The 25,602-nt window shown below is 39.2% G+C and overlaps 1 protein-coding gene across 2 annotated transcripts in view; it reads right to left on the reverse strand.

Moving 5' to 3' along the window:
- The window catches only part of SH3BP2 (SH3 domain binding protein 2), a 114,060-nt gene that overhangs the window by 37,877 nt on the left and 50,581 nt on the right, over positions 1-25,602 (reverse strand). The window contains exon 2 of one of the 2 annotated variants that reach the window (XM_043973271.1): positions 11,105-11,164. The exons of the other annotated variant lie outside the window; for it this stretch is intronic. The gene's annotated coding sequence lies outside the window, so the exon portion shown is untranslated. The remainder of the gene's footprint in view (positions 1-11,104; positions 11,165-25,602) is intronic. 2 annotated transcript variants of the gene reach the window in all.

The raw sequence follows: 25,602 nt of genomic DNA on the forward strand, positions 1-25,602 counted from the left end.
AAGGTCTGCAAAGCATTTTGCAAATATCATTTCATTTTATGCTCATGACAAATTGAGAGGTAGGTGCTATTATTAAAGACAGCTAGGTGTCACAGTGGATAGAGTGCTGGGCCATGAGTTGGGAAGATCTGAGTTTATTTCCAGCCTCAGACACTTATTATTATGATCCTGGGCAAGTCATTTCACCTCTGCTTGTCTGTTTCCTCAACTGTTAGAATGGGTACCGTACCTACCTCCCAGGGCTCTTACAAGGATTACACGGGATATTATTTGTAAAATGCTTAGCACAGTGTCTATAGTAGGCACTATATAAATGCTTACTCCCTTCCCTATTACCATCCTCATTATTATCCTCAGATGGAGAAACTGAGGCAGAAAGTAGTTAAGTGACTTGCCCAAGATGAGGTATATAAAGAAATTCTGTGAAACACTTGAAAAGACCCTTCAAATTAAATTAAGATATGCTGTAATATTCAGTGAATTTGACACAAATGTGGGCAGTGAAATGTGTTGGGAAATGGGCTTGAAATTGAGAAATTAAAGACATCAAAAGCTTATTGAAATCACAGGAACCTTGCCCAAACAAATCATGAGTGTTTTCTTCAAGAAGAGCATCAATAGATACTAGATATGGGAAATATTAGTTGAGGTCTTCCTGATGCTTGTGTGGAAATTTATTTTGATTTGGGGACCCTACCTTTAGGCTGAGATTAGAAAGCCTTAGGCCCTCCGGGTCTCTCCCCTTCCTCCTCAGCTTCAGCTGAGGAGAAAAAGCCCCGTGGGCTATACAAGACTCCAGGTCAGACAGCTGGGGGAAAAAAAAGCCCCCAGCTCCCTCCGACCTGAGCGGAGCTATCTGAAGGATCCCGGATAGCCTGTGCTGAGGCATGAGGCTCGAGAGCACACCCCCCCCCCCCAGCTGCAGCTCTGGCTGGCGGATTAGCTTGGTCTGTGGGGGCGAAGGAAGCCCCGAGATTTGAGTGGAGAGAAGAAAAGGTATATATAGACCCAGATGAGATTAAGGAGAGAGGCTGACTAGAGGAGGATGGACTAGAAGAGGGACTAGATAGAGAGACAAGATTGGAGAGGGGTGACTAGAGGGGAGCACGGACAAGGATGGAGGAGAGTTCTGTTCATTCGGAAAAGGAGAGATGGGGCTGACAAGGTTACAGGCCATAATACAAACCAGGGAAAGTGTAACGTGCCCTGAGGCCGTAGGTGGCAGCAGGTGGGAAAGAGAAGCAGTGGAAAGAGACTGCAGGAAAGCAGTCAGGTTGTACACTTTATTTCCCTGTATTCCTAATTTGAAATAGTATCTCATAAATAAACTCTGCTTTGATTATTTAGTTAAGAGCCTTCTTAATCTTTAGTCTATCAGTTTGGGAGCAGTGTGGTGGAACTTTATAAACGGCCCATATTAAATTAACGAAGTCAGCCAAATAGTCAAAAGTCCCAGATTAGTCCTCCAGTCAGATTAGTCCCCCCAAAATTAGGCCTAGTCAATTCAAAAATATTTTTACATTTGAATGGCAACCATGAAGGGACTTATGGCCCAATTATAATTTCTCTAAGCTTATCATTTTTCATACACTCATAATTTTTCATAAATCCAATTATATAATTTTTCCAGGTTAGTTATTAATAATTAATTTTTTTTACACTTGTGTCTGTAAATACCATCAAGCCCCAAACACTGCAGGGCTTCCTAAATGAGATCAATGATCACTTAAAAGAGTTTAAACTAACTAACTTCACAGAAAACAACCAAGTAGATGAAGATTGCGAATTGTCCAAGTTACAATCTGCAGTTGAATGTGCAACCCAGAGAGTTGGTCCATCAATACACACACACACACACACACACACACACACACACACACACGTATGTCTTGGACAGATTTAGCAGATTGGCTGAAGAATGAATGAGAACTAGAGAGAAGAAAGACAGTGAGCAGGTCTTTCCCATTTTGCAACTGGATTGCCTTTGGGAAATAGATAATTATTTTAATAACCAAGCTTCCCCCTGAAACAGAAGACTAACCGTTTTTATTTTTTTAATTTTTTTTTTTTGGTGAGGCAATTGGGGTTAAGTGACTTGCCCAGGGTCACACAGCTAGTAAGTGTTAAGTGTCTGAGGGCGGATTTGAACTCAGGTCCTCCTGACTCCAGGGCTGGTGCTCTATCCACTGCACCACCTAGCTGCCCCTAGACTAACCGTTTTTTTAAAAAAAAACAAACATGTGCAACTTCTATGTTTTTAAAATTTATGTAAAAATGTAGATTTTAATTTACGTATATTGTTTTAACAGTCTCTTCCCAATAACCCCCCATAATTGTATTTCACAATTAAAAAGTTATACATAACCACCTCTGCAATAACTACAACCCATAGTCTATGTCATTTTCCATTGTTGCAACTTATCATTTGTTCATGGAAAATGCATGGATACTTTCAGAAATTAAAATACAGCCCAGTGTATTTGACTTGAGAATGGTTGCCTTTTAGTTTTCTTCATTTTTGTAGACATTGCATGGGAGAGGCAAAATGGCATAATGCAGAGAGGACTTGGAGTCAGGAAGACCTGAGATCAAACACTATCTCTGACCTCAATGAGCTGGGTTGACTCTGGGAAAGTCACTTAACTTCTTAATATGGCAAGGATACTCTCTGAAGATTATGACAAATTGCCAGTCTACACCTATAAGACAGGGTTTCTACCTGGATTTACCTACACAGATGAAGTCACAAATTTGGACCCAAAACAAAATTAATATTGTTTATATTGTTCAATTGGTCCTGATTTCTGTACTGGGCATCAGTTTATACAAAGTCTTGAAAGACTGTTTCAAATGCATCCCATAAATTTAACATTCTGTCTCCCTATTGCTGTGTGTGTGTGTGTGTGTGTGTGTGTGTGTGTGTGTGTGTGTGTAGGAGGGCCAATGAGGGTTAAGTGACTTGCCCAGAGTCACACAGCTAGTAAGTATCAAGTATCTGAAGCCGGATTTAAACTCAGGTCCTCCTGAATCCAAGGCCAGTGCTTTATCCACTGTGCCACCTAGCTGCCCCCTTCCCTATTGCTTTCAATTCTTCTGAGTGGAATTGGCAAGAAAATTAGTGATCCAAAGCATGCCAGAGCCTATTCGAAGCTTGGAACCCTCATCTATCATTGAGAGTATGTCCTCAGAGTTAATATGGTAGTAACTTGAGAGTGATAAGGGAGACTCTGAGAGGACAGATAGTGAGAAGGATGTGTTGGAAATTGAGAGTAGTTTGGGGGAAGTGAATAACTTAGCTATAAATGTTTAACTCTATTAGGAGAATGCAAGCTCTTTGGAAGAAGGGAGGTGTGGCACAGTGGATAGAGCATTAGACCTGGAATTAGGAAGGCTTGAGTTCAAATCCTTATTCAGATGCCTACTAGCTTCATGATTCTGGGCAAGTCATGCAACCTCAGTTTTCTCAAATGTGAATAATATTATACCTAGCTTGCGGGGTTATTGTGAGGATGAAGTGAGATAATATTTGTTTGTTTGTTTTTGGTGAGGCAATTGGGGTTAAGTGACTTGCCCAGAGTCACACAGCTAGTAAGTGTTAAGTGTCTGAGGCTGTATTTGAACTCGGGTCCTCCTGAATCCAGGACCCCTACTCTATCCACAGGTCACCTAGGTGCCCTGAGATAATAATTGTAAAGCACTTTGCTAAACCTTAAAGTATTATGTAAATGCTACTTATTATGGATACTATAACTATTTTTTGAGGGCGGGGGACATTTCTTGTCTATCCTGAGCCTTCTTCTCACTTTATAATACTTCATTTGGTGATCTCATCAACTCCTATGATTTAATTACCGATTCTATGCTAAAGAGTCTCAAATCTACCTTTTATGTCCCAGTCTCTCTGGTGACCTCCAATCTCACATCTCCAACTGCCTTTCAGACATCTCGAACTATGTATATCCAGCATGTCTTAAACTCAACATGTTGAAAACTGAGATTATTATTTTACCCCCTAATCCCCCCAGCCCTACCTCCTACCTTTCTGGTTACTGAAGAGGGGAACACTATCCTCCAGCCTCCTTTGATTTGCAAACTAGGTGTTATGCTCCACCCCTCACTATCTCTCTTCCTGACTCCCATCCAATTTGTTGCCAAGGCTTTTTAATTTCACCTCTGTTCTCTAACATGCCCCCTTCCTTTCCTTTGACACGGCCACCACTCTAATGCAGACTATATCACCTATCATCTGGACAGCTGTAATAGCTCACTGGTAGTCTGCCTGCCTCAATTTTCTCTTCACTGCAATTCATCCTCCATTCAAAGCCAACAAAGTGATTTTTCCTAAAGCAATCATTTGATTCTTCTACTCAATGAACTCCAGTGTCTTTCTATAAACTCCAGGATCAAATACAAAATGCTGTGTTTAGCATTCAAAGCCCTTCATAACTTAGTCCCCTCCTACCTTATACCTCACTCCCCAACCTGTACTCTTTGATTAAATGACATTGGCCTAGTGTCTGTTCCACAAACAAGACACTCCATTTCTAGGGTCTAGGTATTTTCTCTGGCTAGTCTCTATCAATGGGATGATTGTTCTCCTCAACTCTATCTACTGACTTTCCTGGCTTCTTTTAAGTCCCAATTAGAATTCATCCCATGTGCTTTAAATGAGATAATGTGCTTTGCAAACTTCAAAGTGCTATAACTATATATGTATATAGTCAATTGCTACAATGATCAAATTCACAAAGATGGTAAAAGATGGAAAAATTCCATGTTGGAAAGGCTGGAAAACAAGCAGTCATTCAAAAGAATACCTCTCAGTGGTTCATAACCTTTGACCCAGAAATCCTTCACTGGTATACTTCAAACAGATTAATGACAAGAAAGATGGGAACCTACCATTCAATCATTAAGCAATTATTAAGTGCTTATCATGTGGCCATCATTGAGGCTGGGGATACAAAGAAAAAGCAAAAAAGTCTCTGCCCTCAAGGAGCTTACATTTTAGGAAGGGAGACTGTGTACACAAACAGGTGTAATTGCCAAACCAAAAAACTACCTGAAAACAAAAGACATGCCCAACAATTGGAAAATGGTTGAACACATTATGGTATGTGACTGTGATGCAGCATTATTGCATTACAGTGAATATGAAGAATTCAGAGAAAGATAGGAAGATTCATGTGAGTGATGAAAAGCATACCTTCTAGAAGAGCAATACACACGAAGACTACCACAATGCAAATAGGAACAACACAAAAAGGCAATAAAACTTAGGTCAAAGACAAGATATTAGAGAATTAAAGCTAAAATGAACACCCTTCCTTCCTGTTAAGGACTGATAAATAATGAAAGCCCCAAGTGTCATGTACAGTCAGTCGCAATCATTCTATGAGCTAGTTTTGTTTGTTTTGGGGGCATTTTGTATGTCTTTGTGTGAGGGAATTGGGGGGAGGGGAGTCTGGGCAAACATGGAGAAATGTTTCTAGTTTCCAAATAAAATTATCAATAAAATTTTTTATTTAAAAATAATCGAAATGGTCAGGGTGTTTTCCCAAGGGAAAGGGGAAGTTGAAATGTTTGTGCAAGGTCCCTGGATGAGTCAATCACCCTCAAAAACTTCCCAAAATTGAGCTGAAGAAAAGGCAGAGATGAACCAAGAAATCCCACTTCCTTTTATGACACAAATAAAAAGAAGCACCAGAGAGAATCTTAGAAAAAAGGCAATACATGTCATCTTGGATTATTAGGTAGCTCTAAGTCCATTTTCTTGCTCCATAGTCCTACATTCAAGGTGAGATGGGAATCAAATGAAATTCAATTTAGTTTTGTAGAAAAAAGAACACTAGAAGGGACTTTACAACAGATTATTAGACTGGAAGGGGGCTTAGAAACCACCTCTTCCACCGTCATTATTTTACAAATGAGGAAACTGAAGTTCAGGGAGGGGAAGCGCCTTTCAAGGTCATACAATTTCAATTAAAATAGTTAAACTTATTTCCAGTTAGTTGCATGCCAATTTAAGTACTACTTTAAATATATGAAAAGATCAATGTCAGTACTCTCTCTACCAAGGTTGATTCCACATCTCCCCACATCATAATTGACTTATCTTTTTGGAAATGGACTGTGGTCAAAAAGATTCATCACTTGATAGTCAATCCTCTGGTGATGAAACTCTCAAGAGTTTACGTAGGCTGGTCTCTGAATGAAAAGGTCCATCACTGTGTCTGTACTCAAATCTTTTCCAATTCAATAAGAACCTTTTTAAAAACAACAAAAAAACCCAAATCCCATTTTCCCATCAAAACTTGGAAATTCCCAGGGATTTTGGATTTGTGAAGATTAGTAAGAGTAGCAGCCTATTTATTGTAAGAAGCACTAAATAGTATTTTCATTATCGTTGCTACCAGGATAAATGGTTTTATTAACAATAATACTACTAATAGGGACAGCTAGGTGGTGCAGTGGATAGAGCACCGGCCCTGGAGTCAGGAGTACCTGAGTTCAAATCTGACCTCAGACACTTAACACTGGCTGTGTGACCCTGGGCAAGTCACTTAACCCCAATTGCCTCGCTAAAAAAAAAAAAAATACTACTAATAAAACCAGGTCCTTGGTAAGTAGGTGAACTCTGATTTGTTTAAAGTGTTTGACTTTCTATCAGGTTGATTCTCTACCGGACTAGGGAGGAGGAAGATTAAGAATCCTGTTTGATTACATTGCCCACGAGCAAGGACCCTGTTTAGTGAGTTACTAATCTGAATCACTACAAAGCTCTGGAGCCCTGTAGTTCCCAGTGATGTAGGAGGCACAAAAAAGGGGTTAACAGAAAAACCTAAGACCCAAGCTCTAACCTAGACATGAGCTCTAAAAGGGATTCAGACCCTAGTTAGTGAATAATTTAAAACTTGAGTCTCCATTAATACAAGTCAGGGCCTAGGTTCTTGTTACCCACATTAATCACCAATCAACAAGAACATAAAGAAGCAGGTCATAGAGACCTTAACTATAATGATACACTGACAGGGTATAGAAATTCAAACTGACAAATGAAAGTATTTTGAAACAAGACATGGGAATCAAGAGGTGACATGCACAGAAAAGGCCAAATGTGTCCCCAGATTCACTTTATGACACATAAATGCCAAAAACATACCTCCACAGAAAAAGGTACCCACCTCAAGGGTTGATTTAAGCCCCCAGGAACTCCAAATTAGGATAAATCCTCCCCTGTACCTCCCTAAAATGGAGATTATTATAATGAGACTAATAATCAATTTATCCATACTATAAATATAACTGTCTTTTCTTTCCCTATTCAAGATACCTTTCTACTTTTCTGGTTCTTTCCCTGGGGTCACTCACAATATTGCAATAAAACCTGGGAAACTGAGTCACGAAGTCTTGTAATTCTTTTGGGACGACTCGTGATCAGTTTGACCCTAAATCCATCCCATATCACCAGGAGTGTCAGAGACTTGAAACTATGTTTCTCCCTTCCTATGAATAAAAGAATCAAGAAGTATTAGTTAAGTAAATTCACTAAGTGCTAAGCACTGTGCTCTGTGTTAAGGATAGGAACAGAAGAGAGGATACATTCTCTATCCCCAGGAGCTCCCATTCTATTTGGAGGAGACAACACCTATAAGAGTTCAGCTTCAAAGAGTAGGGAAAACCCCACGTGTTCTTAGGGTCAGGCCAGATGCAAGTCCCAGGGGTCTTTAACGTACACGGGTCTGATCAGTGCCCAGGAGTCTAGAGGGCAAGTGTCAAGTAGATGGTAAAGCCCCAGGGGTTCTTCTCCCTTGACTGAAATAGTTCTCCCTCAAGTTGGAAGATCATTAGGGATATAACACAATGGTATATGATAAGGCTTGCTGGTCCCTTTCTATTTCATTGAAAGTCTTGTAGCTAGCTGGTGATTCTCAGCTCTATTGTTTGTCCTTCATTTTCGAAGAGGACCATGACATCTGGCTGATGTCGCTGTGAGAGGTCACCAACCTCACTCTCTCCTCCAGAGCCATCTGGGTCCACTGGCAATACTGGGAATACAAACAAAAAATAAAAACACTTCCCTCAAAGAGCTTACATTCTAATGGGAATATAAAACAATAATAATAAATAATAATGATAAATAACTAACATATATTGCTTTAAAGTTTGCAAAACTCTCTACAAATATTATCTCATTTAATTCTCACAACAGCCCTGGGAGGGAGGTATGCTATTATCATTCCCATTTTTACAGACTGTAACTGAGATAGACAGAGATTAAGTGACTTACCAAGGTTCGTGTAGCTAATAAGTGTCTGAGGATAGATTTGAATTCAAGTTCTGACTCCAAGTCCAGCTCTCTATGGACTGTGCCACCTAGTGGCCTGTGTATAAATAGGTATATACAACCTGTCAATAGTTATATAGGGGACAGCTAGGTGGTACAGTGAATAGAGCATGGGCCCTGGATTCAGGAGGATCTGAGTTCAAATCTGACCTCAGACACTTGACTCTTACTAGCTGTGTGACCCTGGGCAAGTCACTTAACCCTCGATTGCCCCACCAAAAAAAAAAAAGGAAAGTTATATACAAGATCCATATAGAGTATATGGAAGGGAAGTCACTAGCAGCTTTGGGGACTGGAAATATCCTCCTGTAGAAGGTGCTATCTGCCAAGGATTCTAAGAGGTGGAGGTAAAGAGGAAAAAACAAACAAACAAACCACATTCCAGGAAGCCAATGCAAAGGAACAGAGATGGGAAACAGAATTATATGTGAGGCCAAGTAATGGGCCATTGAGTACATGGAAGGGAGTAATCTAATTATTCAGTGCCATTCCAATTAAATTATCAAAAAATATTTTATTAAGCTAGAAAAAATAACAAAATTCATTTGGAAGAACAAAAGAAATTTATGGAAAACTGTAAGGGACAATGTAGACCTGTAGAGTGACAGGTCTTAAACTGTATTATAAGGCAATTAACAAACTATCTGGTACTGGCCAAGGAACAGAATGGTAGATCAGTGTAATAGGAGATATTTTATACAATACACAATAGTAAGCGATTGTAATAACCTTGTGTTGATAAATGTAAGGATCTAGGGATGAGAATTCACTGTTTGGTTGAGAAAACTGGAGAACAGTCTAGCAGGAACTAGGTATAGACCAATATCTTACACCACTTACCAAGATAAGGTCAAAATGGATAAAGGAAGCTATAAATAAATCAGAACATGGAATATATTACCTTTCAGATTTGTGGATAGGAGAAGAATTTATGAATAAACAAGAGATGGAGAGCACTCTGAGATGTACAATTAATAATTTTGATTATATTAAATTTAAAAAGGTTTTGTACAAATAAAACCAATGTATACAAGATAAGAAGGAAAGCATAAAATTGGGGGGGGAAGTTTCTCAGATAAATGCTTTATCTCTCAAATATAGAGAGAACCGTGTCAAATTTATAAGAATATGAGTTATTCCCCAATTGATAAATGGTCAAAGGATATGAACAAGCAGTTTTTGGAGGGGAAGAAATCAAAGCTATGTTTAGTCATGTGAAAAAACGCTCCAAATCATTATTGATTTCAAAATGGCATCTCACACTTATCAGATTGGAGGGATCTGGGAAAAATTGGGACACTAATACATTGTTGGTGGAACTGTGAACTACTCCAACCATTTTGGAGAGCAAACTGGAATTATGCCCAAAGAGTTTTAAACTGTGTATATAGCCTTTGATCCAAGAATACCACTATCAGTCCATTTCCCAAGGTGATCAGAGAAAAAGGAAAAGAACCTATATGTTCTAAAATATTTATAGCAACTCTCTTTATGGTGGCAAGGAACTGAAAACTGAGGGGATACCCATCAATTGGAGAATGGCTGAATAAGGTGTGGTACATGATTGTGATGGAATACTATTGTTCCATAAGAAATGATGAGCAGGTTGATTTTAGGAAAACATGAAAAGACTTGCATTACATAATGAAGAGTGAAATGAGCAGAATAAAAAGAATATTGTATACAATAACAGCAACATTATTAGAAGAGTAAATGTGAATGACTAAGCTATTCTGAGTTATATGAATATTCAAATCAACTACAAAGGACCTATGAAAGAAGATGCTATCCATCTCCAGAGAGCAGATAGATGGAACTATACATTGTATAATTTCATTCATATGTGTCACACACACACACACATATATATACACACACACACACACATACATACGTATGTATATGTGAACCTTCTCTAGTGTTGGGTGGGGGTGAGGAAGGGAAACAGCTTGGAATTCAATGTAACAAAAGAAATTTAAGGAAAGAAAAATCACTAGTTTGCAGTGTTGAGAGACTTGTGGCAAGGAGATCAATTAGGAGGCAATTGTTGTAGTCTATAAGAGAGGTGATATCGGTCTTCACTAGGGTGGTCCAGAGAAAGGAAGGGACAAATTAAGAGAGTTGCTGGAGTATCAGAAATGGTCAGATTTGGAAACTGATGGCTATGTGAGGTGAAAGTGAGAACTCAAGAATAACACTGAGGCTGCAAATCTTGGTAACTGGAAATATGGTGGTACCCTCCATAGTAATAAGGAAGTTGGGAAGAGAGATGGGTTTGGAGGAGAAAGGTAATAAATTCTTGGTTTTGATATGTTGAGTTTGAGATGCCCTAGATCTGTATTTGGTGAGAGCATCTTCCTGTAGGAGGAGACTAAGCGTTCACCTTGCAGAAGCTCATCCTTTTTTTTTTTTTAAATCGAGGCAATTGGGGTTAAGTGACTTGCCCAGGGTCACACAGCTAGTAAGTGTTAAGTGTCTAAGGCCAGATTTGAACTCAGGTACTCCTGACTCCAGGGCCAGTGCTCTATCCACTGCACCATCTAGCTGCCCCCCTAGCTCATCCTTTTTTAACAGCAACAATACAGTAGCAATGTTATATTTCTACAAATGATGAACCACCAAAATAAAAATTAAAGCAAAAATTTGAAGGTTAGTGGAAAAATGTTGCCTGGGCCTTAAAGGGACCATGTTAGAAACAGCAACTCAAATAAATCATTTCAAGTGAAAGTTCTAAGTAAGAGATGAGAAGGAACTTACTCAGCAAATAAATGTCAGCAGACCTGAAGCAAGGTGAAGCACCAATCAGTAATCTTGTCTCTAAAAGGAAAAGAGGGGAAGAAGGCATTTAATTTTGGGTGAAAAGAGACCCCCTTGTCTAGAGGTGGTAGTGGACCCATTTCAAAGAGTAGGAAGGGGGGCAGCTAGGTGGCGCAGTTGATAAAGCACTAGCCTTGGATTCAGGAGGACCTGAGTTCAAATCTAGCCTCAGACACTTAACACTTACTAGCTGTGTGACCCTGGGCAAGTCACTTAACCCTCATTGCCCCCCCCCCAAAAAAAGTTACTGTTTCAAAGAGTAGGAGGAGAAAAATCAAATTTGATGCAATTCTAGGAAATGAGAGACCCCAAATCTGTCACTGATCCATAGCAAATATAGCTCCAAGAAAGGAGTTTTCTTGGCATTTTGGTTTGACCATCTTTAGATGAAAAAGGTCCTAGATACCTGACTTTTCAATACACTGAAGATTGTGCGAATTCTGGCTCCTAAAGTCCATTATCTATTTCAAAGAACAGTAAAGGGGGGGGGCAGCTAGGTGGTGCAGTGGATAGAACACTGGCCCTGGATTCAGGAGGACCTGAGTTCAAATCCAGCCTCAGACACTTAACACTAGCTGTGTGACCCTGGGCAAGTCACTTAACCCCAATTGCCCTGCAAAAACCAACCAACCAACCAAAGAACAGTAAAGATCACAGAACAAAGTCAGGAAACAGAAGCCACTGAGAGACAATTGCCAACATCCCATATTTTTGTTGTTGTTGTTGTTGAGGCAATGAGGGTTAAATGACTTGCCCAGGGTCACACAGCTAGTGTCAAGTGTCTGGGGCCACATTTGAACTCAGGTCCTCCTGACTCCAGGGCCAATGTTCTTTTCACTCAGTTCATGCAAATCTTCCCAATTTTTCCTGAAACTCTCTTCTCCATCATTTCTTTCTTTTTTTTTTTTGGCAGGCAATGGGGGTTAAGTGACTTGCCCAGGGTCACACAGCTAGTAAGTGTCAAGTGTCTGAGGCCAGACTTGAACTCAGGTACTCCTGAATCCAGGGCTGGTGCTTTAACCACTGAGCCATCTAGCTGTCCCCCCATCATTTCTTTTTTTTTTTCTTGTTTTATTTTTATTTCTTTTTTTTTTTGATGTTTTTATTTTTATGTATGAGGTATTTTATTTTTTCCATTACATGTAAAGATAGTTCTCAACTTTTGTTTATACATGCTTTACAATTTCAGATTTTTCTCCCTCCCACCCCTCCCTCCCCTAGACAGCAGGTAATCTGATATAGGTTATATACATATACATATAGATATATATATACACACACATATATATACACACATAATAACATTAATCCTATTTCTGCATTAATCCTGTTACAAGAGAAAGAATCAGAGCAGTGATGCAAAACCTCAAAATAGAAAGAGAAAAAAAAAAACAACAGCACCCAAAACAAAAGAAATAATATGGTTCAATCAGCATCTATACTCCACAGTTCTTTCTTTCTTTTTTTTTCTTGGATTTGGAGATCCTCTTCTATCATGAGTTCCCTGGAACTCTTCTGTACCATTGCATTGGTGAGAAGAATATAGTCCATCACAGTAGGTCAACACTCAATGTTGATGATACTGTGTACAATGTTCTTCTGGTTCTGCTCATCTCACTCATCATCAGCTCACGTAAGACCCTCCAGGTTTCTCTGAACTCTTCCTGCTCATCATTTCTTACAGCACAATAGTATTCCATTGTATTCATATACCACAACTTGTCCAGCCATTCCCCAATTGATGGGCACCCCCTCAACTTCCAATTCCTTGCTACCACGTAAAGGGCAGCTATAAATATTTTTGTACATGTGGGTCCCTTTCCCCCTTCCATGATTTCTTTGGGCAAAAGACCTAAAAGTGGGATTGCTGGGTCAAAGGGTATGCACAGCTTTATTGCCCTTTGGGCATAATTCCAAATTGCTCTCCAGAATGGTTGGATCAGCTCACAGCTCCACCAACAATGCATTAGTGTTCCAATTTTCCCACAGCCTCTCCAACATTTATTATCTTCCTTTTTTTGTCATTTTAGCCAATCTGATAGGTGTCAGGTGGTACCTCAGAGTTGTTAATTTGCATCTCTCTAATCATTAGAGATTTAGAGCATTTTTTTCATATGGGAATAGATAGCTTTGGTTTCTTCATCAGAAAACTGCCTGTTCATATCCTTTGACCATTTCTCAATTGGGGAATGACTTGGATTCTTATAAATTTGATTTAATTCCCTATATATTTTAGAGATGAGGCCTTTATCAGAAGCACTGGCCTCAAAAATTGTTTCCCAGCTTTCTGCCTCCCTTCTAATTTTGGATGCATTGCTTCTGTTTGTACAAAAATTTTTTAATTTAATATAATCAAAATCATCCATTTTGCATTTTATAATATACTCTATCTCTTGTTTGGTCAAAAACTGTTTTCCTTTTCAAAGATCTGATAGGTACACTATTCCTTTCTCTCCTAGTTTACCTATGGTATCACCTCTTATGTCTAAATCATGTATGCATTTTGACCTTATTTTAGTATAAGGTGTAAGATGTTGGTCTATGCCTAATTTCTGCCATACTATCTTCCAGTTTTCCCAGCAGTTTTTGTCAAATACTGAGTTCCTATTCCAGAAGCTAGAGTCTTTGGGTTTATCAAACACTACATTACTAGTGTCATTTACTACTGCATTTCCTGAGCCTAGCCTATTCCATTGATCTACCACTCTATTTTTTAGCCAGTACCAGATAGTTTTGATGACTGCCGCTTTATAGTAGAGCTCCAGGTTTGGTACCGCTAACCCACCTTCCTGTGAATTTTTTTTCATTATTTCCCTGGATATTCTTGATTTTTTGTTTTTCCAGATGAATTTTGTTATTATTTTTTCTAGCTGTATAAAATAATTTTTAGGTAGTCTGATTGGTATGGCACTGAATAAGTAAATTAATTTAGGCAGTATTGTCATTTTTACTATATTAGCTCTGCCTATCCATGAGCAATTGATATCTTTCCAATTATTTAGATCTGATTTGATTTGTGTGAAGAGTGTTTGGTAGTTGTGTTCATAGAGTTCCTGGGTTTGTCTTGGCAAGTAGACTCCCAAGTATTTGATATTATCTACTGTTACTTTAAATGGAATTTCTCTTTCTATCTCTTGCTGCTGGACTTTGTTGGTCATGTATAGAAATGCTGATGATTTATGTGGATTTATTTTATATCCTGCTACTTTGCTAAAGTTGTTAATTGTTTCAAGTAATTTTTGACTTGATTCTCGAGGATTCCTTAAGTATACCATCATATCATCTGCAAAGAGTGATAGTTTTGTTTCCTCCTTGCCTATTCTAATTCCTTTAATTCCCTTCTCTTCTCTGATTGCTAAAGCTAACATTTCTAGAACAATATTAAATAATAGGGGTGATAATGGACATCCCTGTTTCACCCCTGATCTTATTGGGAAGGCCTCTAATTTATCTCCATTGCATATAATACTTGCTGATGGCTTTAGGTAGATACTGTTTATTATTCTAAGGAAAGCTCCCCCTATTCCTAAACTCTCTAGTGTTTTTATTAGGAATGGGTGCTGTACTTTGTCAAAAGCTTTCTCTGCATCTATTGAGATAATCATATGATTTTGGTTGGTTTTCTTATTGATGTGGTTGATTATGTTAATAGTTTTCCTAATGTTGAACCAGCCCTGCATTCCTGGTATAAATCCCACCTGGTCATAGTGTATTATCCTGGTGATCACTTGCTGTAATCTCCTTGCTAATATCTTATTTAAGATTTTAGCATCAATATTCATTAGGGAGATTGGTCTATAATTTTCTTTCTCTGTTTTTGCTTTGCCTGGTTTTGGTATCACCACCATATTTGTGTCATAAAACGAATTTGGTAGAACTCCTTCTTCCCCTATTTTTCCAAATAATTTGTATAATATTGGAATTAATTGTTCTTTAAATGTTTGGTAAAATTCACCCGTAAACCCATCTGGCCCTGGGGATTTTTTCTTAGGGAGTTCATTAATAGCTTGTTCAATTTCTTTTTCTAATATGGGTTTATTTAAGGATTTTATTTCCTCTTCAGTTAACCTGGGCAGTTTGTATCTTTGTAAATATTCATCCATTTCATTTAGATTGTCAAATTTATTGGCATACAGTTGGGCAAAATATTTCCTAATTATTGCTTTAATTTCCACTTCATTGGTGGTAACATCACCCTTTTCATTTTTGATACTGGTAATTTGGTTTTCTTCTTTCTTTTTTTAATCAAATTAACCAATATTTTATCTATTTTATTGGTTTTTTCATAAAACCAGCTCTTAGTTTTATTGATTAATTCTATAGTTTTTTTGCTTTCAATCTTATTAATTTCTCCTTTAATTTTCAGGATCTCTAATTTAGTGTCTAATTGGGGATTTCTAATTTGTTCTTTTTCTAACTTTTTAAGTTGCATGCCCAATTCATTAATCTCCTCTTTCTCTTTTTTATTCATGTAAGCATTTAGAGCTATAAAATTTCCCCTAAGCACTGCTTTCGCTGCATCCCATAGATTTTGGTATGTTGTCTCATTATTGTCATTCTCTTGGATAAAGTTATTGATTGTTTCTATGATTTCTTGTTTGGCCCATTCATTCTTTAGAATGAAATTATTTAGTTTCCAATTGATTTTCATTCTACTTTTCCCTGGCTCTTTCTTACATGTAATTTTTATTGCATCATGATCTGAGAAGGATGCATTTACTATTTCTGCCTTTCTACATTTGACTATGATGTTTTTGTGCCCTAATACATGGTCAATTTTTGAAAATGCGCCATGTACTGCTGAGAAAAAGGTATATTCCTTTCTATCCCCATTCAATTTTCTCCAGACATCTATCATGTCTAACTTTTCTAGTAATCTATTCACCTCTTTCACTTCTTTCTTATTTATTTTTTGGCTAGATTTATCTAATTCTGAGAGGGGGAGATTCAGATCCCCCACTAGTATAGTATTACTGTCTAATTCCTCTTGTAACTCATTTAACTTCTCCTCTAAGAACTTGGATGCTATACCACTTGGCGCATACATATTTAATATTGATATTACTTCATTATCTATAGTACCTTTAAGTAAGATGTAATTTCCTTCCTTATCTCTTTTAATGAGATCTATTTTTGCCTGCACTTTGTCTGAGATAAGGATTGCTACCCCTGCCTTTTTTACTTTAGCTGAGGCATAATATATTCTGCTCCAGCCTTTTACCTTTACTCTGTGTGTATCTCTCTGCTTCAAATGTGTTTCTTGTAAACAGCATATTGTAGGGTTCTGGTTTTTAATCCACTTTGCAATTCACTTCCGTTTTATAGCAGAGTTCATCCCATTCACATTCACAGTTATTATTACTGACTGTCTATTCCCCTCCATTCTATTTACCCCCTTTGAATTTTTCCCCCCTTCTTTCACCCTATTCCTCCTCACCGACGTTTTACTTCTTACCCCTGCCTCCCCCAATCTGCCCTCCCTTTTTATCACCCCCCTCTCTTTTCTTTACCCTTTTCTCCCTTGCTTTTGTCCTCCCTTCTATCAGTCCCCCCCTTTCCCTTCCCCTTTTGTTTCCCTAAAGAATGAGTTAAGTTTCTTTATCCCAATGAACGTATATGTTATTCCCTCTTTGAGTCAAATCTAATGAGAATAGGGTTGAAACCATGTTCCCCCCTCCTTTCTTTCCCTCTATTGTAATAGGTTTTTTTCCACCTCTTCATATAATTCATCCCATTCCACCTCCCCTTTCCTCTCCTCCCCATAGACTCCCTTTTTATCCCCTTAATTCTTTTGTATCATCACATCAAAGACAATTTATATTTATACCCTCTATATAAAGTCCTTCTCTCTGCTCAAATACATTTACAGTTCTTAAGAGTTATGAGTATTATCTTCCTGTGTAGAGATATAAACAGTTTAACCTAATAGGGTAACTTTTTTTTCCCCTCTGTTTACCTTTTTAAACTTCTCTTGAGTCTTGTATGTTGAGATCAAATTTTCTATTCAGTTCTGGTCTTTTCACCAGGAAAGATTGAAAGTCCCCAATGTCATTAAATGTCCATCTTTTCCCCTGAAAGAAAATGCACATTTTTGCTGGGTAATAGATTCTCGGCTGCAATCCAAGCTCCTTTGCCTTCCGGAATATCATATTCCAAGCCTTGCGGTCCTTTAATGTTGAAGCTGCCAGGTCCTGAGCAATCCTGACTGTGGCTCCATGATATTTAAATTGCTTCTTTCTGGCTGCTTGGAGTATTTTCTCCTTCACCTGATAATTCTGGAATTTGGCTACAATATTCCTTGGAGTTTTCCTTTTGGGGTCTCTTTCAGGAGGTGATCGGTGGATTCTTTCAATGATGATTTTATCCTCTGATTCTATGATATCAGGGCAGTTCTCCTTAATAATTTCCTGGAATATGGTGTCTAGATTCTTTTTCTGGTCATGGCTTTCAGGCAGTCCAATGATTCTCAAATTGTCTCTCCTCGATCTGTTTTCCAGATCAGTTGTCTTTCCAATGAGGTATTTCACATTTTCTTCTATTTTTTCATTTTTTTTATTCTGCTTGACTGATTCTTGGTGTCTCATGGATTCCTTATCTTCCAACTGTCCCACTTTAATTTTTAAGGCATTGTTTTCTTCAGTGAGATTATGCACCTTTTTTTCCATTTGGCTAAGTGAATTTTTTAAGGTATTGTTTTCTTCAGTGAGATTATGCACCTTTTTTTTCCATTTGGCCAAGTGAATTTTTTAAGATATTGTTTTCTTCAGTGAGATTATGCAGCTTTTTTTCCATTTGGCCAAATGAATTTTTTAAGACTTTGTTTTCTTCAGCTTCCTTTTCCAAGCTGCTGATTCTTTTTTCATAGTTTTTTTGTTTTGCTTTCATTTCTCTCCCCATTTTTTCTTCTACCTCTTGCAATTGATTTTTAAAATCCTTTTTAAGCTCTTCCAGGAAGGCTTTTTGTTCTTGCGACCAATTCACCTTCCCTTGTGAGGCTTCAGATGTAGCCAATTTGAGGCTATTGTCCTCATCTGAGTTTGTGTTGGCTTCTTCCCTATTGATACAGAAGCTCTCAATGGAGAGGGCTCTTTTTTGCTTCTTACTCATTATTGCAGCCTATTTATTTATTCTTTAAGTTGAGGTCTGCTCTGGGGGCACCAGGGTCCCTGTTTTGGGCTTCTTGTGCAGGTGTATAGGTGCTGTGTGACCGGGCTTTTACTCTGAGGCCTTTATGGTGGGTGGAGATCCCCTGCCCTGCACTTCTTGTCTGATTGTGCTCGGCCAGCCAGGCGCCAGACCCCGGCGTCTGATCCCGCCATTAGTGGCCCTCTCGGCCGGTGCAGGTAGGTTTTTCCACTGTCCTTCTTGGCCACCAGATTTTTGAACCAGGTTCCGGGAGCCTCAGTTATTCGGCTGTGGCCCGCAGCTCCTGCTGACTTGCCCCGACCCCCTCGGCGCTGGGTTGCTGCCCTGCGCTGGGCCTCCCTTTTGCCTGAGTCAGACCGACCTTTTCCTGAAGTCTTCTAAATTATCTCTGGTTGGAGGACTGTGTCTCTCTGTCTCTTTGCAGGTTCTGTAGTTTCAGAATCCGTCCAGAGGCTTGATTTAATGTTCGTTTTGAGGGAACAGAAGGAGAGCTCAGGCAGCTTGCTGCTTCCTCTCCGCCATCTTCCCCCCATCATTTCTTACAGAATAGTATTCCATTATATTCACATATTATAATTTGTCCAGCCATTCTCCAATTAATGTGAACTCCCTTAGTTTCCAGTTCTTTGCCACCACAAAAAGAAGGTATCCACTTTCATATTAGCAAGTTACTGAAATTACTAGTCACTGTTCAGTGACATGAACAGCAAGTAAAGAAGCACTTAGCAGTAGAAGACAGGCAATTTTATTTCACATGTATGTTTAACTGAATCGATTGGATTCTAAGCTCCTCTAAAGGCAGGAACAATCTAAGTTAGTCCTCTTTGGGGGAGAGGGGAGATTGTCTTCTTTTAAATCTTCTCCACAAGCCTCTTGACACAGTAACTTTAAAGAAAGTTTTACCAATGTCACCAACATTATAGCTTCATGACGGCAAGCACAAACATTTAATAGATCGACAGGACAACAATAATGATAGTTATAGCATTTATATAGTTATGTTATTATTTTATCTAAGCTCTAAAATAATCTCTTATCATCCCCCCCTTTTTTTTAACAGATGAGGAAACTGAGGTTAAGAAAGGTTAATCATCCTGCCCAGGTTGATACATACAGCTTGTGGCTTAATTGGGATTTGAATCCAAGTCTTTTTGATTTCAAGTCTATCCATTATACCATTGGAGTTTAAAGACACATAAAATGTTAGAGTTGGAAGGGAGATAAAAGTTATCCCCTCTCAATTTACCTGAAGGAGGCAGTGAGGCTGCACAAAGGCTAAGTGATTTGACCAAGTTATATATCAAATTAGTGGCAGAGCTGGCATTACGTTGTGACATGTCCTCCCGCCCCCCACCCCTTCTGCTGTAACAAGTGGGAACTCCACTCCAAACTTAATCTCAGTTACTAGTCTGATACTCTGTATAACGTGAGTTTAGTAACCCTATAAAACCACAAGAAAACAGATGTTTTCAGGATTTACACTTTCGTTTCTTATTTTAAAACGATCACATTTCTTTGTTCAATTGAACAAGAAAGCCCTCACCTAAGCCTCAGGTAGTACAGCCCCCCTAATTTGCTTGTCTGTCCTGGCATCCCCATCACATTTTCCTGTGGCCTGCAAAGGCAAACCATAGCACCATTAACTTACAGGATTCCTTTTCACCTGCGCTACTACTACCTAAGGCACCTTAAAAAGACCCAGTGTAAACACTGCAGTTCTTGGAGATGGACAGTTTAGAAACAGGTGCATGGTACCAAAAGGAGGGTGTTGCTCTTTTGTTAAAACAAGCTGTTGAAGCCAAACCTCATCTCAGCTTCCTTTGGCAAGATCCCCAGGGTTGGGACTCCTCCCTGAATGCCTGCATGCTCATGCACGCAAAATGCTTCCCAAGGTATGGTGAACTTCATTTCTTTTGATCTTTATGGAAATAATAAGGTGGGAATGGGAGTGCGAAATCACCAGCAAAGATATTTAAAGTTTTCTCAACTCTGAGGAGTCTGCATAGTATTAACCAAAAAAGAAAACCCACCAACTGATGTTACATTCTATAGGTTCTACTAGTATCAGTCTAATATTAATTCTGGAGAAAACTTTATTAATTTCAGAAAAGACTTGTTATTCTTTTTTTTTTTAAAGTGAGGCAATTGGGGTTAAGTGACTTGCCCAGGGTCACACAGCTAGTAAGTGTTAAGTGTCTGAGGCCGGATTTGAACTCAGGTACTCCTGAATCCAGGGCCGGTGCTTTATCCACTGCGCCACCTAGCCGCTCCAGGACTTGTTATTCTTAACACTGCTGTCAATGGGTGGGGAATTAACCTGAAGAGGACAAGGCCACCCCTCCCCACTCTCATCCTGAATCATACACAAACCCTGCATTTTAGAAGAACTGCAAGGGAAAAAAAATAAACAGTGATTCCTCTTTTGAGAGCTAGGGTCTTCCCACATGGCTGCCTCTCTTCTCAACTTCAGGACATAACTTTTTCTCCAGGATTGCTTGTGGTTTAAGACCACCAGGATGGTGGCTGGATCAGCCATTCAATGCCTAGCAAGCCTTTAATTCCATCAAAGGGAATAAAGAACATTATACCCCCTTTATTTTTAAAAAATAATAAACATTTTTATTTAACGTTTTGAGTTTCAAATTCTATCCCTGCTTCCTTGCCTCCCCTCCTCACTCCCTGAGGCAATAAGCAATCAGATATAGTTTATCCATGTACAAATATGTAAAACATTACCATATTAGTCATTTTGTATAAGAAACTTGAATAAAAGTGAAAATAGCATGCTTCAGTCTGTGTTCAATCAATATCAACTCTTTCTTTGGAGGTGGATAGTATGCTTTATCATTAGTCCTTTGGGATTGTCTTGGATCATTGTCTTGCTGAGAATAATTAAGTCATTCACAGTTCTTCATCGAACAATATTGGTGTCACTTTACAGAACGTTCTCCCGGTTCTGCTCACTTCACTATACATCAGTTCATATAAGTCTTTCCAGGCCTTTCTGAAATTGTCCTGCTTGTCATTTCTTATAGCATAATAATATTCCATTACAACCATATCAGCTTGTTTAGCCATTCTCCAATTGATGGGCATTCCCTCTGATTTCCAGTCCTTAGCCACCACAAAAATAGCAGCTATAAATATTTTTGTACAAATAGATTTTTTTCTCTTTTTTGGGCCGTCTTTATATATCCCCTTTGTGCTGGCCCAATTTCTTACAGGGATGAACTCTTTAAGGTCAATCAATAGGCATTTATTAAGTGCTTACTATGTTCCAGGCACTGTGCTAAGTGCAAATCTGTCACTTCCAGTTTTTCACCCTTCATAACTCAGGGAAATAGGTCCACTCAGCATTTTATGCCGAGTGAATGTAGGCAGTGTCTAAAAGGGGCAAACCTTCAGCATTTCTGTTATCTGATTCTCAGTCTATAATTTCATCTGGACCTGCAGGGACTCAATTGATCACAACCTCCTATGATGAAACAATGATTTCTCCCAATTTACAGAGGAGGAAATGGGTTATGAAAGGTATGAGTTGTAAAGGCTAGTTATGTGTCAGTGCCAGAATTAGAATCCAGATCTACTGACTCCAAGTCTAATGTTTCTTCCACTGTACCATTCCTTACATCAATTTTAAAAAACCAACCAAACAAAAAAAAGCAAAGAATGTGCATTTTCAAACCCAACAACCTAATAAGCAAACTTTGTCTCTGGCTTGGACTATTATAATCGCCTTTTTTGTTTGGTTGGTTTTGTTTTTGTTGGGGGGGAGGGGCAATGAGGGTTAAGTGACTTGCCCAGGGTCACACAGCTAGTAAGTGTCAAGTGTCTGAGGCTGGATTTGAACTCAGGTTCTCTTGAATCCAGGGCCAGTGTTCTATCTACTGTGCCACCTAGCTGCCCCTATTATAATACCTTTTAACTAGACTTTCTTCTGCCAGTTTCTACTCCCTCTAAACCATCCTGTACACTGCTGCCAGCTGGATCTTTTTAACACAAGCTCAACCACATCATTTCCCTTTAAAAACAAACAACCTTCAGATACTCTACTAGGCAGCCAAATTGGCCTATTCCCCATTCTCTCACACATATGCCCTATGCTGCATTCTGGTTGCTTTGTCTTGGCTCACAAAATTCCACAAGGCTGAAGTGACCTCCTCTGCCACCCCACCCCCTACCCCCATAGCACCTATGAAACTCAAAGGACCAGCTTAAATACTGCTTCTTCCATGAAGTCTCTCCTGATGCCCCTACTCCAAAGCAAAAGCGATCATTCCTTTATCTGAACCCGTGTAGTACTTTGTGCTTAATTACGGCATTTAACTAGAATACAAGACAGAATGTGAACTCTGTGTTCCTGTTCTGTATCCTGTTATAACCTAAGTTCTTTGCGGGGGCGGGGGGAGAGGAGTAAGGACTGTGTTTTACTCACCCTAGCATCCCCAGTACTTAGCATAGTTCTTTGCTTACAGTAGAGAGCTAACAAAGGTGCCTTGAATGATTATGTATCTATGTGAACAACGCTCACTCATAACCACCAAGGCATCCAACAAAATGCCTTGGTATATGAGCAGATTCTAAAGGTCATGTTGGATTCTATAGAAGCTCTATTGAGAGCATATTTTTCATATTTCAAAAGTCCCTGTTATCTATTTCTCTGCTTGATGTTTTCAAGCTGAACTTAAAACACGTTTTATCAGCTTTAGCTTTAGGTTTTAAAACTCAGCACATATCTAGCACTTTCTCCTCACTGGGTAAATCTACCCATCTAAGCAGGGCTGCGATACTGAAAGGCATGCTCCCCTGAGGATTTTCTGTTTGTTTTCAAAGCAGAAGTTGTCCTTGGTGCTAAACACAGAAGCCAGAGGGAATTTGTTTCAGGATAAAAACTGCTACAAATTCCACCCAAATGCAGAAAACTTGTAAAAAGGAAGACTTTGGGTGTTAGTTAATTGAGGGAAGACTCCTTCAAAAGTTCCTGTCCAACCCATTTAGTACAAATACATAACACTGAGCCCCATATTAAATGCCTGGGAAATACAGAGCTGAGAATTTGGTGGGTTTTTTTTAATTCCTTTAGACACCACCATGAAGGCTCAAGAGTGAAGTGGGCAGGAGGTGATCAAGTCAAAATTTCATGTGCACATGCATGCCTTCATATTTGAATCTCTCATTTCTATGGCATGGACGTGACCTTGGGATCTTGAAGGTTATGCTAGCTCCTTATCCCAAGCCATCTTCCACTCAGCTATCAAAGTGATTTTCCTGAAGCACAGCTCTGATCACATCAACCCCCTGCTCCCAAAATTCTAGTAGCTCCCTATCATCTCCAGGATCAAACCTAAAGCACTGGCATTCAAAGCACTTCACAATCTGGTTCCTTCCTACCTTGCCAGTCTTCTTAATTTACTTCCCCCTCTGTGCTCTATAATCTATCTAGCTCCCATGGCCTCCTCAATGATCCTCAGACATAGGACTGCCTCCACATCTCTGCTCTGGAATGCTCTCCTTCCTCCACTCTGACACTTCCTTTTCCTGGTTTCCTTCCAGAATCAGCAAAAATCCCAACTTCTGCAAGAGGCCCTTCCTTGGTCTGCCCAGCAATTAGTATCTCCTCCTTTGAGCTTACCTTCCATCTCCTCTGTTTATATCTTGTATGTATACAATTATCTACATGTTTGACTATTCCATTTGAATATAAGTTTCTTGAAAACAGTGTCTTTCTGTTTGTATTTGTATTCCTAATGTTTAGCACCTACTACGTGTTTAATAAATGTTTATATGTGGGTGGGTTTGCCCTCTCACATACGCTTGCTTGTATACAAGCTCGTGCTTGTGCTCGGGCTCAGCTCGGGCTCTCGCGGGCTCTCGCTCGCTTTCGCTCGCTCTCTCTCTCTCTCTCTCTCTCTCTCTCTCTCTCTCTCTCTCGCACTCGCTCTCGCTCTCTCTCTCGCTCTCCATCTATCTATCCATCTATATCTCATCTATCCTATATATCTCTCATTTATCTAGCATAGTTGGTATTTAATGATTATTAAATTGATTGTTACTTTCTCCTTTCTTTTAATTTGTGCGATTGCTTTTTTTTTTTAATTTTTATTTATTTATTTATTTAGTGAGGCAGTTGGGGTTAAGTGACTTGCCCAAGGTCACACAGCTGTAAGTGTTAAGTGTCTGAGGCCGGATTTGAACTCAGGTACTCCTGACTCCAGGGCCGGTGCTCTATCCACTGCGCCATCTAGCTGCCCCAAAGGTACCATAGATTATGATGTAATATTTTTTTTAATTATTATTATTATTATTTTTTTTAGTGAGGCAATTGGGGTTAAGTGACTTGCTCAGGGTCACACAGCTAGTAAGTGTTAAGTGTCTGAGGCTGGATTTGAACTCAGGTACTCCTGACTCCAGGGCCGGTGCTCTATCCACTGCGCCATCTAGCTGCCCCTGCGATTGCTTTTTTAAAAAAAGTATCCTTGGGGGCAGCTAGGTGGCGCAGTGGATAGAGCACCGGCCCTGGAGTCAGGAGTACCTGAGTTCAAATCCGGCCTCAGACACTTAACACTTACTAGCTGTGTGACCCTGGGCAAGTCACTTAACCCCAATTGCCTCACTAAAAAAAAAATAATAATAAAAAAAATAAATAAATAAATAAAGTATCCTTGTTGACTCAACATCCATACACTCTCCTAAGCATGGGTGTCCTATGACGCAAGGTTGAATCTTCTCTTCTTGAATGACTACTGCCGCAGCCATTTATTGGGTCTATCACCTCATGTCTCTCCTCTACCAATCCATCTTCCACACCACTTCCAAAATTATAATTTCAAAGCACAAGCCTGATTATGTTACTTCCTTGCTCAAAAATCTGTAGTGGTCTCCTATTGATTCTAAGATTAAAATGCACTACATCCAAGGCAGCTAGGTGGTGCAGTGGACAGAGCACTGGCCCTGGAGTCAGGAGTACCTGAGTTCAAACCCTGCCTCAGACACAACACTAGCTGTGTGACCCTGGGTAAGTCACTTAACCCCAATTGCCTCACCAAAAAAAAAAAAAATGCCCTACATCCCAATATACTACAACCACTTTTGCTTATCTCTAATTGTAAGGAAAATTTTCCTAGTATCACATTTAAATCCCTTCCAGCCAAAATGGACTACTCTCTATTGCCAAAACTCAATATTTCAACTTCTACTTCTGTGCATTTGCAGAACTTGTTCCCCATGTCTAGAATATACCCTCTTTTCATCTCTACCTCTCAAATGCCTTATTTTTTTTCAATTCTTACCTC

The sequence above is a fragment of the Dromiciops gliroides genome, chromosome 6 (genome assembly GCF_019393635.1).
Source record: "Dromiciops gliroides isolate mDroGli1 chromosome 6, mDroGli1.pri, whole genome shotgun sequence".
NCBI classification, from domain to species: Eukaryota; Metazoa; Chordata; class Mammalia; order Microbiotheria; family Microbiotheriidae; genus Dromiciops; species Dromiciops gliroides.